The sequence below is a fragment of the Nanorana parkeri genome, unplaced genomic scaffold (genome assembly GCF_000935625.1).
Source record: "Nanorana parkeri isolate BGI_ZX_2015 unplaced genomic scaffold, ASM93562v1 scaffold215, whole genome shotgun sequence".
Lineage (NCBI taxonomy): Eukaryota > Metazoa > Chordata > Amphibia > Anura > Dicroglossidae > Nanorana > Nanorana parkeri.
The window spans coordinates 518,257-536,483 of record NW_017306483.1 but is presented as its reverse complement, the minus strand read 5'-3'; the positions used below and the strand labels follow the sequence as shown (position 1 = coordinate 536,483).

The 18,227-nt window shown below is 48.4% G+C and overlaps 1 long non-coding RNA gene across 1 annotated transcript; it reads left to right on the top strand.

Moving 5' to 3' along the window:
- The first annotated feature begins 9 nt into the window (after positions 1–9).
- Positions 10–12,628, top strand: LOC108786532. Its single transcript, XR_001941209.1, has 3 exons — positions 10–110; positions 2,385–2,492; positions 12,468–12,628. It is a non-coding gene; the product is annotated as an uncharacterized LOC108786532 (long non-coding RNA).
- Positions 12,629–18,227: the final 5,599 nt, after the last annotated feature.

Genomic DNA, 18,227 nt, shown 5'->3' with positions numbered 1-18,227 from the left:
CAGCAGCTGGGAGTGGTGAAAACTATTGCCAGGGACTGAGATCTGCACACAGGATTTCCATTGACAGGTGCCAGGGACTAAACTCATGATGGTATGAGTGATCATTTATGGTAAGTGGTACCTGCATGCAAGGGGAATGGGCACAGTGCTGCAAGGGTTAACCCCTTCATCTCCTGCATCCCCCCATTGGACCAGAGCAACCTATAGATCTCTGCTGCAGGCTTCTTGTTACATCTTGTTTTATTTATTGTTACTGCTACTTACTTGTTACTTTTGTGTGTGCGGTATATTATGTATACTTTGTTCATGTCACATTGTGTAAGGTTCCATGTGTGTGCGGTATATTATATATACTTTGCTCATGTCACATTGTGTAAGGTTCCATGTGTGTGCGGTATATTATATATACTTTGCTCATGTCACAATGTGTAAGGTTCCATGTGTGTGTGTGCGGTATATTATGTATACTTTGTTAATGTCACATTGTGTAAGGTTCCATGTGTGTGTGCGGTATATTATATATACTTTGCTCATGTCACATTGTGTAAGGTTCCATGTGTGTGTGCGGTATATTATGTATACTTTGTAGGGTTCCATGCTTTCCTGTGTATATAATAACCTTTATCTCAAATACAAGTCAAATTTATAAAAGAAAAAGAAAACAAAAAGATGTAACAAAATGATCTTTTATTCTAGTTTTAGTTTTAAAAACATCTACAGGGTTATTCACTGAAGGGTGACGAGTGTGGAGAAGGGAGGAGAAGGGTGAAGAGTGTGGAGAAGGGAGGAGAAGGGTGAAGAGTGTGGAGAAGGGAGGAGAAGAGAACAATCTAGGACAACATAGACAAATTCCCCAATGCAGAACTCTTTCCAGTCTAGCTATGTTGTCCTAGATTGGTCACATCTCCTGCCTTCTCCACACTCTTCACACTTCAGTGAATAGCCCGGCTAGTGTTACTGTAGTTACACAAGGCAGGATGTATCATGTGATCGCTCCCGTGTCTGTTACAAAACATGGCAAAGATATTTATAAATAGAGTTTTAATTGTATAATGTGTTTTTTGTTTTTATTTAATGCAATGCTACAAAAATGAGCAAACAAACCGAACAAAAACAAAAATGTTCACATATGAATGGTTGAATAATCAGCTAAAAAATAATGCCTGAGGGCTAGTTCACACCAGCCACAGTACGTTCCGGCCTGATTAGGGCAGCAACGCACTGGATCGCGTTCCAGCCGGCTCACTTTGTTTTGGAGCGGGAGTGGCGCGGCGGTGCATTGAAGTCAATAGCACCGCAGCCGCGCCCCCCTGCCGCAATGCGATTGCCTGCACCCGAACACGTGGCACATTAGGGCCTGAGATCCGGTCTGGTGCAGTCAGAACAAATAGTGCTTGCAGCATTTTTTTTTCTGCCTGCACCAGGCCAGAACCGGGCAATCGCATTGCGGCCGGAGGGCGTGGCTGCGGTGTCATTGACTTCAATGCACCGCCACGCCCCCTTCCATCCAAAACAAAGTGAGCCGGCCGAAATGCGATCCATTGTTTTACAGCCCCAATGGGGCCGGAACGCACTGTGGCTGGTGTGAACTAGCCCTGAAGCTGGCCATACATTGCCGAAAATGCGTGAAGTGTGTGACCCCATTGGTGCCCCTCCATACAACAAACATCCATTTTTCATTCGACTTTTGTCTAAGATGCTGGCACAAGCTGAGCTAAACACCGTTTGGGTATTGTGGCTAGTGATGGGCCTGGGATGGTGTAAACCCAGATTGGGCAAACTGGGTTCACACCGAGCCCAGGCCCATCCCTAATTCTGACAGGGGTACTCCCACCGCTGTGAGAAGATAATAGCCCGGCGGGGTGGGGGACTCCCCTGTCTATGGGGTGGGGGGATCCATATCTATACTGTTTAACATCAATGACGAGCTTAAGTCTACATTCACACTTGAGCGTTGGCGTCTGTGGTCATTTTTGCACACATTTTTTTGCGTCTTTCATTAGCTTTTTTTTTTATTTTAGCCAATAGAGAGCTAGCTACTAGGAGGAGGAGATGGTAGTTAGACACAAAATCGCACGAGAGCCTGTTTTTCAGGAGTTCCCATTGGCGTCTGTTGGGGCCAAAAATGCCGATCTTTACCTAAAGAAGCTCCTATACTTTTTTCTGAGCATTGGGCGACATCCCGTTGCTTAGATGGGAGACAATCCGATAACAGAAATCCGAGTGTCAAGCATTGAATCACTTCTGAAAACAATGCTCGACCCCCGGCGTACTGGAGCATTGGAAGTCATTAGTAATGTAAATAATAATTAACATAATAATAACAATAATAATATTTACTAATATGTTTAATAAAACACTCCTCCATTGTTATTTTTTTCTAGCGTGCCGCTATGTGGCACGGAAAATAGCAGCTTCCAGACGTGGTGACAGCGAGGAGGACACGGTCATGGCCAATGGATCTGCAAGACCTTCGTGCATGCTGCGCCAAGGTACGTCATCACAAATGTCTGTTTGTGAATAACAACTTTTTTGTATTGGATGGCAATGTGCCATTAAAATGGATCATTGACTAACAAAAACTGGTGTGCTGGTGACATTGTTCCTTTATTCTAACAACTTTTATAAACGCCCCTCACTTGTATAACCTGTTTAGAAGTTTCAGGACACAAAGCATGGCTGGAATCATGTGATGGGTTATGCAAGTTTTGGGTTACACAATTCTGACTTCAAAAGGGACAACATGTGATATGGAGACTCCAGACGAAAACGTCCATTTTGCTTGGGTTAGAGCGGGGAAGGGTTTGAACCCCATGTCATGTTTTTTTATTACTACCGTTCCCATAAGCCACCTGCACTCCTTACGGTCCTACAACCTTGCGATAACAGTGGTGCTTGTGGTGATCACACGGATGGCGCCGTGCAGAACTCCAAAAAATAGTATGAATTTTATTACTGTCTGTATCCCTACTGGGGAAAGTTCTCCTCACTTCCTGTCAGGGCGTACAATGTTTTAATTGTTGTCCATTCCCACCTTGGTGACACTCACTACCTCCATTTCTTATGCTGGTGTCGCAGGGACAGGAAGTGAGCTAAAAGTACATAAAATGACTTGTTGGTCAGGTTTATAGAAAATATATTTCCTATGCAGGGGCGTAACTATAAATCACAGGGTCCCATAGCAAAATGTTATATGGGGCCCTGTGATTTCTAGTTACGTCCCTTGCAGAGCCCACCTGAGATCCCAAACAGCTCACCTGGGAGTGACCCTGCACAGCCCACCGTAGACTGTATAGTGGGCTGTGCAGGGTCTCAGGTGGGCTGGTCAAACCCCTGCACACCTCTTACCCATCAGCCCCGATCCGCTGCCAGCCTTCTCCTCCTGCACAGGGCCCTGCCTCCTCTTCCATCGCCGGGCCTTGTCTCCTCTTCCATTGCCGGGCCCCTCCTCCTCTGACGTCACCAGCCCCACCTACTCTTGCGTCGCCGACGCCAGGCCCAGCATCCTCCTTCGTAGCTGCTGGATGTCACTGACACAGCAGCGGCTGTGAGGAGGAACGTGCCACTGCAAAGATCACTGACAGGTTGTCAGAGATCTAACAGCGACACATTCCTCCTCACACCCGCCAGTGACAGCCAGCAGCCTGACATTCCATAGCGACCCAGGCAGCCCGCACGGCATCATGGGGAATGTCCTGGCTGGGCCCCCCTGTGCCCCGGGCCCCATAGTGGCCGCCTGGGTTGCTATGGCGATTGTTACGCCACTGTTCCTATGAATAATGTATTCCCAATAACAGCCATCAGGTGAAGCTCTAAGCTTCCAGGCAATCCTTATCTGCTTTTTATCCGTTTACAAAGCTCAATAGCTGCAGCTGAAATGTACACACAAAGCTGAATGAGTCAGAGAAGTGACTTCTCCCCCTCACTGCCCTGCTCTGCTCATTCACATCCCTACAGGATGCACGTCTGTGCAGAGACCTGCACCTGGGATGGACAGATTCTGTGTAATAATTAGGAGGAGGAGGATGCAGTTACACGCAGACCTGAACCTGCACATTGGTGTCCCACTTGGACGCAGACAGTGTGCATCCAAGTGCGGGCACCCAGACCTGCACGGATGTCATGGTTCGGGTCTGTGTGTACCTGCATCCTCCTATAGGGAGGTACAGGCTGCTGCATGTAATTACACACAGTATCTGTCCCTCCCAGGAGCAGGTCCCTGCAGAGGTGTGCACACCGTATGGATGCGCATGCCCATGTGAATGAGCCCTTCACTGGAAACTGAAGAGCCATGTTCCTTTGTTAATTCTGCCGGTGCTAGCGTCAAAATAACCCAAAAGCGACTGCCATTTCCCTAATGGAATGCTCAATGAAACTGCTAGATCATAAGCGAGGGAGCAGCTACGGAGTGGCACCACTGCAGCAACTGTGATAAGTTTGAGTCATTCTGTTGCTGGCAATTTGTTATCCGCAACAGAATTACTAGTGAGACGTAGGTAGGCCTAAGGAGGTTCAGCGAGAGAGAGAGAGACTGAAAGCAAACAGCTGCTGGGCTCCTTCTCATTAGGAAACCCTTAGTGGTCTGGGATTCAAGTAGGGATGCCCAAATGCTCCGATACCTTCCCCGATACCGGAACTTCCAGTCAGAGGAAAATGTTCTGTGACCGGCAGTGCCATAAGGGAACATGGAGACAGCTTCCTGTGCGATCAGGAAGCTGGACAGCGAGTAATGACCCGCCTACTGGCTTTCGGATTGGCTTGGAAACCGGCTTCCCGGCCAATCAGCATGGAGCCGGGTAAACAGCTCGATGCTGATTGGCTGGGAAGCGGCTTTCCAGCCAATTCAGTATGGAGCTGGTCTCCTGGCCAAGCCGGGAGACGGGTCATTACTCGCTGCCCGATTCCCTGAGTGGCCTGGAATCCGGCTCGATGCTGATTGGCTGAGAAGCTGGTTTCCCGGCCAATCACAATCAAGCCGGCCAAACAAACATGGAGCCAGCAGAATATCGGTACTCGTACACGATACCGAAAAACCGGTATCAGTGCATCCCTAATATACAGTATCACTTTACACAACACGTACGCTTATAAAATATTACCATGCAATCACTACCCAGATTTGGGTTTATTAAAGAAGGACTCCAGGCATTTAAAAATGAACCCTTCCAGTGGGGCTACCCTCGCATGGCAAGAATTAAGTTCTCTTATTGATCTAGGGGTCACAATAAAGAAGATACACTCCCTTGGTTCCACGGCGGTGACTGCTCCCCTCTCGTCTCCTACGCTATTAGAACTTTAAATAGGCTTTAGATATGTTTTAAGATGCAAATAGTGCTTACTAGAGTTCTGTGGGATCCGCTTCAGCTGCGACGTCTCGGTATACTGCGAGCTGTAGCTCCCTATATACTGAGCGTAGGGTGACAGGAGGACGCTAGTTTGTGTCTTCCCGTTACCCTAAGGAGAACTATGGGGAAAAGTCTCCTTTTAATTTGTGAGCTTTTGAAGTATATTTATTATGTTTCCTTAGCTGTGCCGAGATGCTGGAATTGAATATTCTTTATGCAGCCTCTAGGTGGCAGTGCAGGACACATGTTATATCATTGTGACAAATTGCATAACTTGCAGCAGTGATAAAATTGCGCACACGCACGCACGCACACACGCACACTTTCACCAGGTATGTTTGCTTTAAAGTGAACCTGTGCCTGGACAATGTGCACTGAAGTATTTACATACTTCGAGCAAAAATAAAACAAGCCTGTGCTGACCTAGGTAGCTCTAGGCATTGCGGAGATGTTTGTCTTCAAAGTTCACAACAAAGGCAAATCATTTTTGTCCTTTTTTACTTTCTCATGGCTCCAGTATCTTGGAAGCTTGTCAGTTCCCTAATGTGAATATACAGCACGTGTCTGTAAGTTGTTACACTCTTGCCGCTGGCCGTACACATATATATGGCAGCATAGGGGTGGGCAGGGGCGGATTTTGCTCTCTCTGCTGCCCCCAAGGCCAGGTTCCTCAATGCACCCCCCCTACAAAACAAGCGGCAGCTTCGCCGCTGTACATTTAGCTCTGTTTGGCCAAAGCAGGGCTAAATGTAGAAAACAACTACTGGCCCGGCGCCCAGAACTACATGTCCCGGGCATCGGGAGATAGGAAGTTCACACCCTCTGCAGCTCCTTTACTTCCTGCTGCCCCGAGGCCGGGCCTTGGTTGGCCTTGTGGGAAATCCGACTCTAGGGGTGGGCTTTATCCTGTGCTGCCACATATATGCATTATATTTGGTGATAGGAGAGTGTTCAATCTCACACCCCCAACCCTAACTGCTCTGTCACCTACAGCTTCCGGGCAGATGGCAATGATCAGGAGCTGTTTGGATGGGCTCCTGATCACTGAGACAGCCAATCACAGCCATCACATGGGTAAAAAGAGAGCACTGGATAGGGGAGTTTGGCAGCCAGAGCAACTCCAGGGGACACATTTTAAAGAAAATTAGCCTGAGGGCCCATTCGCACCTTTCCAGCGTGGTGCGCTGCCACGTGTTACCACGATGCACATGATCACATGTTACATGCGTTGTGGTGTCATTCATTCTCAATATCAATCCAATGCACTGACCTCCAATCCACATGCATTGCAGCACACCACAATGCACAATAAGGCATTACCGTGCATTGCGTTACACCTCGTCAAAACAAAAGCTGCATGTCTGTTATTTGTCTCCATTCTGGTGAGTTAGCAGCCCCCTCAATTGATTGAGCTGCCCTAAGGCAACGCAGGTAAATGTATGACATTACACTTGAACATTGACACAATGCTGCGGAGCGGACAGGCCTGAATGGGCCCTTATGCTTACAGTAATCCGGTCACGAGAGGTATATCTGAGCCGCCATTTCTGTACAGAGGAGGGTGGAGATTAATATATGGGGACGATAGGTGAAATCTGTTCTTCTGTTCACACTGGGGAGTAGAGCGAGTGCTGCAGCTGTGCTATAGAAGGAGAGGACAGCCTTGTGCACAGACAGTGCCACTTACTCACAGGAATAGTCCCCAGATGGCTCTGCCGTTTCTTGGCTGCTTCAGAGGAACATTTGCTTCACCCGTTCTAGCAACAGATCATTAGGAGAAGGATGTCAATTTCCTCCTTGGTGTGTGCAGTATGGATTTGCTGCCTTCCTATATCGGAGCGCAGCGTGGCGCAAAGCAGCTTAAATGAACATTATTAAGTGATCATCAACAGGTTTGACTCCGTAAATCCGAACCTCAGCCAAAAATAAAAAGGAATGTCCCATTACAACATAAAATGTCATATTCTTTTTTTAATTCCCTGCAGTACTTTTTTTCTGCCACCTAGATGTCCTCAGTCTCATGGCTATTGGCATTCAACTCCCTTCCTCTGTGCCTAGGTCATATTGGTTCCATACCCATCCGGTGACTGGGCAGTGAAAGGAGAAGCAGCACAGTGATGAGCTCATCTCTCTGTCACTCTGAACTCTCCTCCTATCTGCAATTGTTTGTGCACCGATTGCCTCTTTGTGCTGATTCTTCCTCACACTCCAGCCCTGCTGTACAGGGACTGCAAGAGGCTGAGACCAGGTCAGATTAAGGTATATGCAGTCAGGGGCATAACCCGAAATCACAGGGCCCCATAGCAAAATTTTGTATGGCGCCCTGTGATTTCTAGTTTCACCCCTGGCAGAGTTAACCTGGTATCCAACACAGCCCACCTGAGAGTGACCCTGCAGAACCCACCATAGACTCTCTATGGTGGGCTCTGCAGGGTCTCAGGTGGGCTGGTCACATCCCTTACCTGTCTGCCTCCTCCTGCTCCACGATCGCTGGTGGGCCCCGCCTCTGTTGATGGGCTCCGCCTCCTCTCCTCCGTTGCTGGGCCCCACCTCCTCCTCCCCTGCCGACCCAGGCCCCGCTTCCTCCAATGCCAGGTCGAGCCTCCTCCTCCGCCGCTGTTGGCTGTCACTGACTCAGCAGCGGCTGCGGAGAGGAACACATCGCTGCACAGATCACCGACAGTGATTTGAACAGCGGCGCGTTCCTCTTCACAGCCGCCAGTGAATGTCCTGGCCGGGCCCCCCCCTGTGCCCCGGGGCCCCATAGCAGCCGCCTGGGTCGCTATGGTGATTGTTACGCCACTGCATCCACTGCTTGTGTGTAAAGCAGATTTCTACCCCCTGCACTGCAAGTGTTAACTGCTCGTTTTTGTCAAGGGGACTGAATAAAGTAAAGAAACATTCATCCGATTTTCGCTCCTGCCCCAGAGACTGCTCACCTCTCTTCCCCTCCGCTACGGCTGTGGTATGTCCCTCGGCATCCTCCCATCTAATACACTGTATCTTGGGACCTTAGACCGCCAGAGCCCAGGGGAGAAGAGGCTGCAGGGTCTGGTCTAGCAGCCAGGCGTGGCCAAGGATCAGGTGAGAATATCTTCTTTATTCAGTCTCCTAGACAAAAAACAGCAGTTAACCCTTGCAGTGCTTGGGGTAGCCCCACTGCAAGGGTTCATTTGAAAAATACCCAGAAGGTGAATGTTACAATAAAACAAGGAAAAGCAATCAGGATGGTACTGTCATCCAGCAAGCATTGCAACTGTGCTAATATCAGAACACGTACTTGGATTACCTCAACCTGAATAGTCTGTGATCTGCTGCTGCTGCTACTTTAAACCAGAGCGCACCTCACAGAGTCAGCGGGAGCCGCGGGACATTCTCTCTCTCTACATCCTGTATCACCAATCACCTTTAAACTGCATTTATCCCCCAATTCAAGCTTTCCAAATGCAATGAGCGAAGGTGTGTTCAGGGGCGTCCCAAGGCTGGGTGTCACCTGGAGCGGAGACCAGGTGACACCCTGCCGTGACGTCATTGCGCATGCCCACGTGCGCGATGACGTCATCGCGCATGCGTCTTATTGACTGATTGACGCCTGCTGGCGGCCATCTTGATGATGAGAGCGGGATGAGGTATGCCGCCAGGTCCCCTCCACTCTCCTGACACTGTTGGGCTTCTGTCTGTGACCGAGTGCCCGACTTTTCATAGGGGGTGGCACCAAAATGACCATCAGTCATTTTGGTGTCACCCCTCCAATGGTGGCACCTGGGGGCCAAACCCCCCGCATCCCCCTTGTGACGCCACTGGGTGTGTTTGGGAACAGCTCTTCTGGATCAGAGGAAGGGGTCCCAGATTACTGACAAAGCAGAAGGGCTCCAGTGGTCTAAGGACCCATGACATCATCACGTCTAATGCAGGTCCGTTATACATGAGAATGCTGAAGCACGTACCACAGTCGGTTCGGAGGGGGAGAGAGGCGAGCGGTCACTGCCACAGGGCCAAGGATCAGGTGAATATATCTTCTTCATTTTTGCCACTAGACCAAAACAAGCACCTAACCCTTGCAGTGCGGGGGTAGCCCTACAAGTTGTAAGCCTGGAGTTCTTCTCTAAAGTCACATTTGATGTGACTTTCCACATTTTCTCATATACAGATTTGTGAATGCTCCATCTAGTGGCCATTATTGTATCGCTGAAGGATGCAGCCGCCGGTCCAGAGAAATAAAGAGTTTGCCTTTGCTGATGTTCTTTAGAAGATACTAATTGTCTGGCTGTTCTGATTAAATGTAATACCCTCTGAGCTACGGACCTCATGCAAGAACTGCAGATCAGAAAAGTCTGAAGTCTTACTTAGGCTGGGTTCACACCTAGGCGTATCGAATATGCGCGTTTGTCGTGACGCGCGTTTTACCGCGATTCGCGGTAAAAAAAAACGCGCGACACACGCGCGTCTCCAAGGGCTACCTGGCTGTATCCCGATGGACACGCGCGACAAAAATGCCCCAAAGAAGCTCCTGTACTTCTTTGGGCGTAGGGCGTTTTGTAGCACGTTCATACGGCCTGTAATACGCCCAGGTGGGAACCATACCCATAGGAAATAATGGGATTTCGGTGTTTGAGCGTTTTGCAGAGCGTTTGAACGAGCTACAAAATGCCCAGGTGTGAACCGGGCCTTAGGGTTAGGACCTCTCGCTTCGCATTGGCTCCGGGTCAGCGACTGAAGGTTTTGAAGCCATAGACAGCCAGGTAGCTAGATTTTCTACCAGTAAGTCAGCACTGCTGGCCTCCAGGTTTCCCTCCACACATGTTTTCTTTGAAGAAGTGTTTGCATTGCTGTAAGATGTACCTAGAAAACCAATAGCGTGTATTCACCCCGACGCACAACACACAAAGAGCGTCCAATTGTGGTGCAAGCATGAAGCGAAGGAATGCCACCTAAATTAGGACCCGGAGACTGCCAGATGACCCCGCTCGGAGCGCCGCCCACCGGAGCAGCAGTGACACGACGCTCGGCGAGGTAAGTAAGAAGAAACCTGACGCTGACTCGAGTATAAGCCGAGGGGGGCACTTTTCAGCACAAAAAATGGGCTGAAAAACTCGGCTTATACTCGAGTATGTACGGTAGTTAAATTCCCGCAGGCAGGGACAGCATGACCCGGGTGGGCAGTAGATGTAGTGCTGGGATTCGGCAAGCCAATGAGCCGCCTGTGTAATGAAGAGACGCTGGAACAGAGCCCAGCTGGTGACGTCTGCTTTTAGGACGGGCAGATTGATACATGTTGGCCAAACTCCAGGAAGGGAGGAAATGCTAAGTGGTGGTCCTTGCGATACTCCCACACGCTGTGTACCGGAGGGGGGTCCGCCTATGAGTTGAAATAAATCTTTAATATAAAATTTGAAGATAAAAATGCCCAGTACTGATAACTTATAGGCCAAACTATGTTCATCATCTTGATTAAAGGAGAATTATGAGGTGAGTGATTTTCACTCAGCCTCATAGTTCGAGCCGACGTGGGAGAATGAAACTGTCACACGTCGGCTCCATAGATCGGGAAGTGAGCTTACTTCTCGATCTATCCCTGCAGAGAGCCGTGAGTGACTGTCACTCACGGCTCCCTGCAGGGATTCCCCTGTAGTGCTCGCTCACTTCCTGATCTACTCAGCCGACCTGTGACAGTCTCATTGTCACAGGTCGGCTAGAACTATAACGATGAGTGAAAAGCACTCAACTCATAGTTCTCCTTTTAAGGGGATGTCTGCAGGGCTGGATTTCCCACCAGGCCAACCAAGGCCCGGCCTCAGGGCAGCAGGGGGTAGAGGGGCAGCAGAGGTGTGGAATTCCTATCTCCCAATGGGTGTCCGTGGGGGTGCGGGTGAGCTTATTCATACGCCGCCGGAATGGATCCTGTATGCGTCCCGGCCAGAAAACCCGCACCCCTACGGACCTGCAATTGAGGTGAGCATTGGGGGGCGTACGGCCGCGTAGCCCCATAGAGAAGGACGGGGGCTGCGTACTAATCACACGCAGCACTGTCCTTCCCGGCAGCTGCTTGGTACGGCCCCGCACGGAGATGTACGTGCAGGGCGATTCGTGTGTGAATGGGGCCTAAAGGTTAAAGGACAATCTACGTATATGCAAATGTTCGTATTATAACAGGTCCACTTGTTACAATGACTTTGCAGAAGATGTTGTTGGAACAGTGTCCTTGGAAGGCCTTGGGCTGCAGTCAGTCAGCTTCCTAATAATGTACAGCGAGGCATTTCAGGCTATAAGTTGCGAGTTCAGCTAAGAAAGTGCTTTATAAGAACAGAAATAAATGTTTCTTGTAATTCTTGTACATGTTATCCGTGTGGTTTGTACTAATTCTTGATGAGTTCTTGTTTTAGGGAGGTCCCGCATGGCATGATCCTAAAAAGCTTGTGTCCTTCTGAAGAAGCTAGGTTATGGCAACCAAATGCCAGACCTCCACAGGCCATTCCAATATAATTTCCTAATCTCTCTACTTTTGTAACTCTTCTCTGCCAAACAAACTTTGAAAACCATTTTATCATGCGCAGAAGTAGCTTTTCCTTATAATTTTATTAGCAACAGCTTTTGAGGTCTCCCAACTTCCTCTTGGTCAGAGGAGTACACCTTGGATCTAAAAGGAGAGAGAAGACCTCCTAAGGCTTGCTCTAAAAAGCGAAATGTTAGTACAAATATACACGGGCATCCCGAGGCCGGGTGTCAACCGGAGCGGAGACCGGGTGACACCCCGCCGTGACGTCATCGCGCATGCGCGGTCATCTAATTGACGCTTGCCCGTGGCCATCTTCGAGAGAGGAGGGGACGTTCACCCAGCGGGATGAGGTATGCCGCCGGTTCCCCTCCTCTCTCCTGACACTGTCGGGCTCTCGGTCCATGACCGAGTGCTCGACATTTTATAGGGGGTGACACCAAAATGAACGTTAGTCATTTTGTTGTCACCCCTCCACTGGCGTTACCAAGGTGCGGGCCGCACCCCCCTTGTGACGCCACTGCAAATATAAAAGCTGCATCTATGGTACTTCTGTGTGCAGTACAACTGAGCTGCTCTCTATATAATTGCATATTCAATGGATAATAATTATTTTATTTTTATTTTAGGGAAAAAGAAAGATAGTGCACTGCCACCTACTCTTTCCACCCCACTGACGTCCGACACACAAGGAGAACTTCCCTGCTCCCCCACATCCACGTCACGTGATCCGGTGCCGTATTAATATCGCCAGTAAAGAAAAAGGCCGGCAGTCAAGATAAAGGCATCATGACCGTCAAGATAAATGGATCCTGACCGCCTCGTTCCTCCAGTCTGAGAATGCCCAGCAGAAGAATGATCTTCCTTCTAGAAGCCTCTGAACACAGGGGATGGGAGGGGGTGAGACAAGGCCACTGCTGTGTTTCTGAATAAAGACGCGTGGAATGATTTCTGTGCGGAAGTGTGTCATTATATGCATTCTGCAGCATAACGCGAGTACACGGCGCAGGTTTGATGGGGTTGTGACCGTGTCATTACAATAATAAAAAAAGGTATTTCCAGGTATCTGAAAAAAGGCCTCTTCTCCCCCCAGACTCCGGAGGTCTAAGTACCGCTGACCTCCTCACTTCCAGTACAAGTTCATTGACTTGCATTGGCCGTGAGGGCACCAATGCAAATTCCACAGCCGGATTGGAGAGGGAGAAGAGGCCGCAGGGGCTGGTGTAGCACCCAAGCAAAACCGAGGATTGGGTGAGTATAGATTTGAAGATTTTCCAACCAGCTCCTTCGATTGAGGGATGCTGGCCGAAAGGGTGGCGACAGCGGCGCCCACTGTGCGAATTTCAGCGGGTTCTTGATGAAATTCGTATAGTGTATGGGCAGCTTAAGGCTGCTACCAAGTCTATCAGATAGGCAGCCCAACAACCAACTGAAGGCGGTCGTGCGGCAGGCTGACAAGACTGTTGCTAGTGCAAGTGGCTTGGCGTTATCAGCCTTCAACAGGAAGTGATCTCACTGATTCTCATGGTAAAAAAACGTTGTAACATATTCATATTAAGACCTGATTCCAAAAACTGACTTATGGTTTAAAAAAAATTGATAATTGAACATAAATTGTCATCGTTTTTCTTTCATCTTATACTACAAAGTGATCTAACATTTCCTAATTCCACAAGGCTAAAAACAGTGTATTTGGTGGTTGATAGCTGCCCTCTCTGCTCACATGACAGGGGAGCGCACTCTCTACTCATTCCTATATCAAGCTGATGTCGTCCAACAAAAATAGAAAGTAGTAAGTCCCTCCGCACTCCTCACAGCGCTCCCGGCCCAAGTACTTGAAGTGGTGCTCGCACTGACAATCACGGATGGCACCGTGCAACAAACAGTGGAAAGCAGAAATCACCAGCACAGGGTAAATATCTTTGATGTCCATTTAATCGGACCAATTGTCATGTACAAAATAGGCTTTTTTGTACATGACAATTGACGATTGGTCCGATTAAATCGGTGGTTCTCAACCTTTCTAGGGCTGGGACCCCTTGGTAACATTTGCCAGGTTGGGATGACCCCCAATGGTAAAATTTACTAATGCACCAATACTAGTATCTGTGTGGGCTCTCAGGTGGCCAGTGTGGGCTCATGTTGGCTCAATGGGTCTCTCTCGCGGTCAATGGCGCTCTCTGGTGGCCAGTGTGGGCTCTGTGTTGGTCATTGCGAGCTCTGTGGTGGCCATTGGGGCTCTTTGGTGGTCAAGCCGGCATTCGACTCCCCTCACTCCCGCCCGCTCCCCTCTCTTTGATCCTCCTCGGCTGCCGGTGCTGCAGCGCCATCTAGTGGCGCAGGCGGAGAACTGACACTGCTGCTCTAGGAGGTGGCTGAGGAGCTTCTCACCTAGCGCAGCACAAAGCATGTGGTGACCCCCTCAACAGTGGGTTGTGACCCACTTTTGGGTCGCGACCCATAAGTTGAGAACCACTGGATTAAATGGACATCAAAGATATTTACCCTGTGCTGGTGATTTCTGTTGTCCAACAAAAATAGACACCCTGTTTTAGGGAAATCACTTTGTATGAAATAGTCCATGTGACCTCTCCTTTAAAGGCCTGAGGACACCATAAATGTTATATTTTTCCCCCCTACAGGAAGGATTTAGCTCCTGAAATCATGCTGGGGTCATTATACGTGAGCTGCCCAATTGCATAGAGCTAATGAGACACCAGTTTAGGAGATTCGGCCTGTTTTATCCCAGACGTGAAAGGGTTAAAAACGGAGGGTAATTTTCTCGTCCTCCATGTACAGCTCTGCTAAATTGAGCTCCACACTGACAGCGAGTCTATACAGTCTGTACGTTCCTGAAAATACAACTTTCAGGGAGCAGGGGGGAAAAAAAAGGGGGTTGGCATGGTAACCGCGCACTTGGTCCTATAGAGAGGGGTGGGATATTATGACAAGCGTTGTTACAATGTATCTGTGGGAACCGTATTTAACAAGGCAGTGCAGAGGGATTATGTGTGGTATCCCATAGCAACCAATCAGAAATCATTGAGAGAAATGAATGATTGCTGATTTGGTTTCTGTATCGTTCTGCAATTTGAATGATGTTCTCCATTACTGAATGAGCACAGTGGTGTGGATTCTAGACAAAGGTCTGGATGATTGGAGTTGTAGTACCGAAGAAAAGATTTCTGCAAACGGTTCAGCAAAGATGAGGAGGAGGACAGTGGTCTTTATGATTATATATGGGACTGCATGGGTCTGGGATTTGGAGCAGCCGACATCCACAGAAGATCTGTGCTTTGTTCTCCAAGATGTTTGAAACAACCTACCTGCCGAGCTCCTTCAGCGACTGTGTACAAGTGTACCCAGAAGAAGGAAATGGGGGGTCACCCCAAATATTGATTTGAATTTCTCTTCTCTTCATTTACTTTCCGTTTTGTTAATTGATAAAAATAAACTATTAACACTTTTACTCCTGAAAGCATTCTTACATTACAGCATTCTTTTCACCTGCCTAAAACTTTTGCACAATACTGTGTGTATATTTTCATATACGTACACTATATTGCCAAAAGTATTGGGACGCCGGCCTTTACACTCATATGAACGTTAATGGCATCCCAGTCTTAGTCCGTAGGGTTCAATATTGGGTTGGGCCGCCCTTTGCCGCTATAACAGATTCAACTCTCCTGGGAAGAATGTTTGACAATCTTATCACTAACAGGTGACTGCGGAATATTTAGTAGCAAGGACATTTCACAGATGGACTTATTGCACAGGTGGCGACCTATCACGGTACCGTGCTTGAATTCACTGAGCTCCTGAGAGCGACCCATTCTTCCCCAAATGTTTGTAGAAGTGTCTGCATGCCTAAGTGATTGATTGTATACACCTGTGGCCATGAAGGGGATGGACATGGACTGGTCTTGTCTCCGCCCCCTCCTGTAATAAAGACAGGTCACTGCTGCTCTCTCTCCTTGTCCAGGGTGACTGGTTTTGTCTTCGCCCCCTCCGGTAATAAAGACCGGTCACTCCTGCTCTCTCTCATTGTGCAGGGAGACTGATCTTGTCTCCGCCCCCTCCTGTAGTTGCCTGCAGGCAGCCTGTAGTGGGTGAAGTCTGCTGGGTCCCTCCCACAGCTCTTCTTTCTGCACAGGCTATATACAGTGCAGATGTCACCGCTACTTGTTACCTAATTGTTCATTAGTTATTAGGAATCTGTCCCAAGCACTGTATTTGACACATGAGAGTCTTCACTGCAAAAATACATTCCTGACGTGTCACAATATACAGCACCAGAATCATGAAAAAAAAATCTCCACCTTTATTCACTGAAAAGCAATTATTGAGCTCCAGTCAGTGACTTTGCCTTGGCTGAGGAGATATATTTAAAGAGGCGCCGGGAATATTCAATCTTGTACATGCCGTCAGATGAAAGAAAAACTTCAAACAAGCTCAGTAGCTCTGACGAGGCAGCTCCCACACAGCAAGGCTTTCCTCAATGGGTACCTGACAGTAGCTCATAACATAGAATTACAAAAAGGAGCACCAGACCAAAAACGAATGAGAGTTCAAGATCAATCTTAATTGTTGGTAAACAGGTCACATAACGAACAGCCGCATTTTGGGTGTAAAACCACTACCCCTTCATCAGGGCTCAACACAGGACTCAGAAAAAATAGTGGGAACACAGATCTCTATTAGAAGCAATATTAGGCCGAGACGCACACCATAAGCTGCGGGTGGAAGGTGCAGTACAATGCAAGTCAGGCAAGTAGCCATGTTCTTGGTATAACCACTTCCAGCGGATGAGGTACAATTTTTACGTGAACCCGCTGGAAGTGGTTAAACTCCCCTTTGCGGAATAAGCATGTAGCAGTTGAGCCCTGGTGAAGTGGTTTGGCTCCTGAAACGTGTTGTCTGTTTTATGGGACCTATTTACCAATTAAGATTACCATGGACTTTTTCATCCATTTTTTTGGTCTGGTGCTCCTTTCTGTATTTTTATGTGTTCTCCCAGGAGGATCTCCTGATCTGGACCTACAGCTCTATGTTAGAAGTGCACCCTAATGGACCCTCCGAATTGTGGAAGTCAGATCCAGAATGTGCGCCTTACCATGGCTTTCACGGAATGGAAAGGAGATGAGAGATTACTCGTTCTGTTTCATCATTTGCAATCATATTATAATAAAGATTATGTTTACTTCCACCATCCATTGCTTCATTATACAGCTCCATGGAATGATCCTGTGAATGTAGCGGCTGGGATGAGGAATATATGCAGGGAGTGAAGTGAATGGGTTCTTAGAGTCTGTGTCATGAAGAGTAAAGACGAAGCAGTGAATGAGTCAGGCCGTAATGAAGAGAAACTCTGGTGACTTGAGGAGATGATTTAAAGCAGAACAAAACAGAAGGAAAAAAAATTGCGAGCAGGCAGATTCTTTATTGCAGAAGAGACTCACCGAGGGGAATTTATAAAAACCGGAGCAGACAAAATCTGGAGCAGCTGTGCATGGCAACCAATCAGCTTCCTTACTTCAGTTTGTTCAGTTAGGCCCCATTCACACGGGAATCGGCCAGCACGTACAGCTCCGTGCTGCGTGCACAGCCGTATCGGGAAGGACAGATGCTGCGTGTGATTAATACACAGCCCCTGTCCTTCTTTATGGGACCACGCGGCCATACGCCGCCCTATGCTAACCTCAAGTGCACGTTCGTGCGCGTGAGCGTACTCGTACACTGACAGGATGGATCCTGTCTGCATCCGAGCCAGGAAACACGCACTCGCACGGACGTGCACTTGAGGTGAGCGTAGGGGGCGTATGGCCACGTAGTCCCATAGAGAAGTACAAGGGCTGTGTACTAATCACACGCAGCACCTGTCCTCCCACGCACGAAGCACGGAGCTGTACATGCTGGCTGATTCCCGTGTGAATGAGGCCTTAAGATTGAAAAATGAAAGATAGAACCTGATTGGATGCCGTGCACAGCTGCTCTAGTTTTTGTCTGCTCCAGTTTTGATCAATCCCCCCCCCCAATGTGTTTTTGTTTCTGCAATAAAACAAACCGGGTCGCAATCTTTAGAATGTTCACCGAGCTGCGCATGCTTGGCCGGAAACAAACGAACCGGTTCACAAGCTTCAGAATGTTCACCGAGCTGCACATGCTTGGCCGGAATGAACTCCTGTGTGCATGTGCGAAAGTTCCAATCTGGGCCCTGCTGCTAGACATGTAAGCTGCAGAAAAATTCAGTTTGGTTTGGATATTTCGTTATTTCGGAATTCGGGACTCAGATATACGAAATTCAATTCGGTTTCGGACGAAATCCGAATTTTCGTTAGTTTCGGATGAGTTTACGAATATTCGTTGCATGTACCACGGAAAACCATATA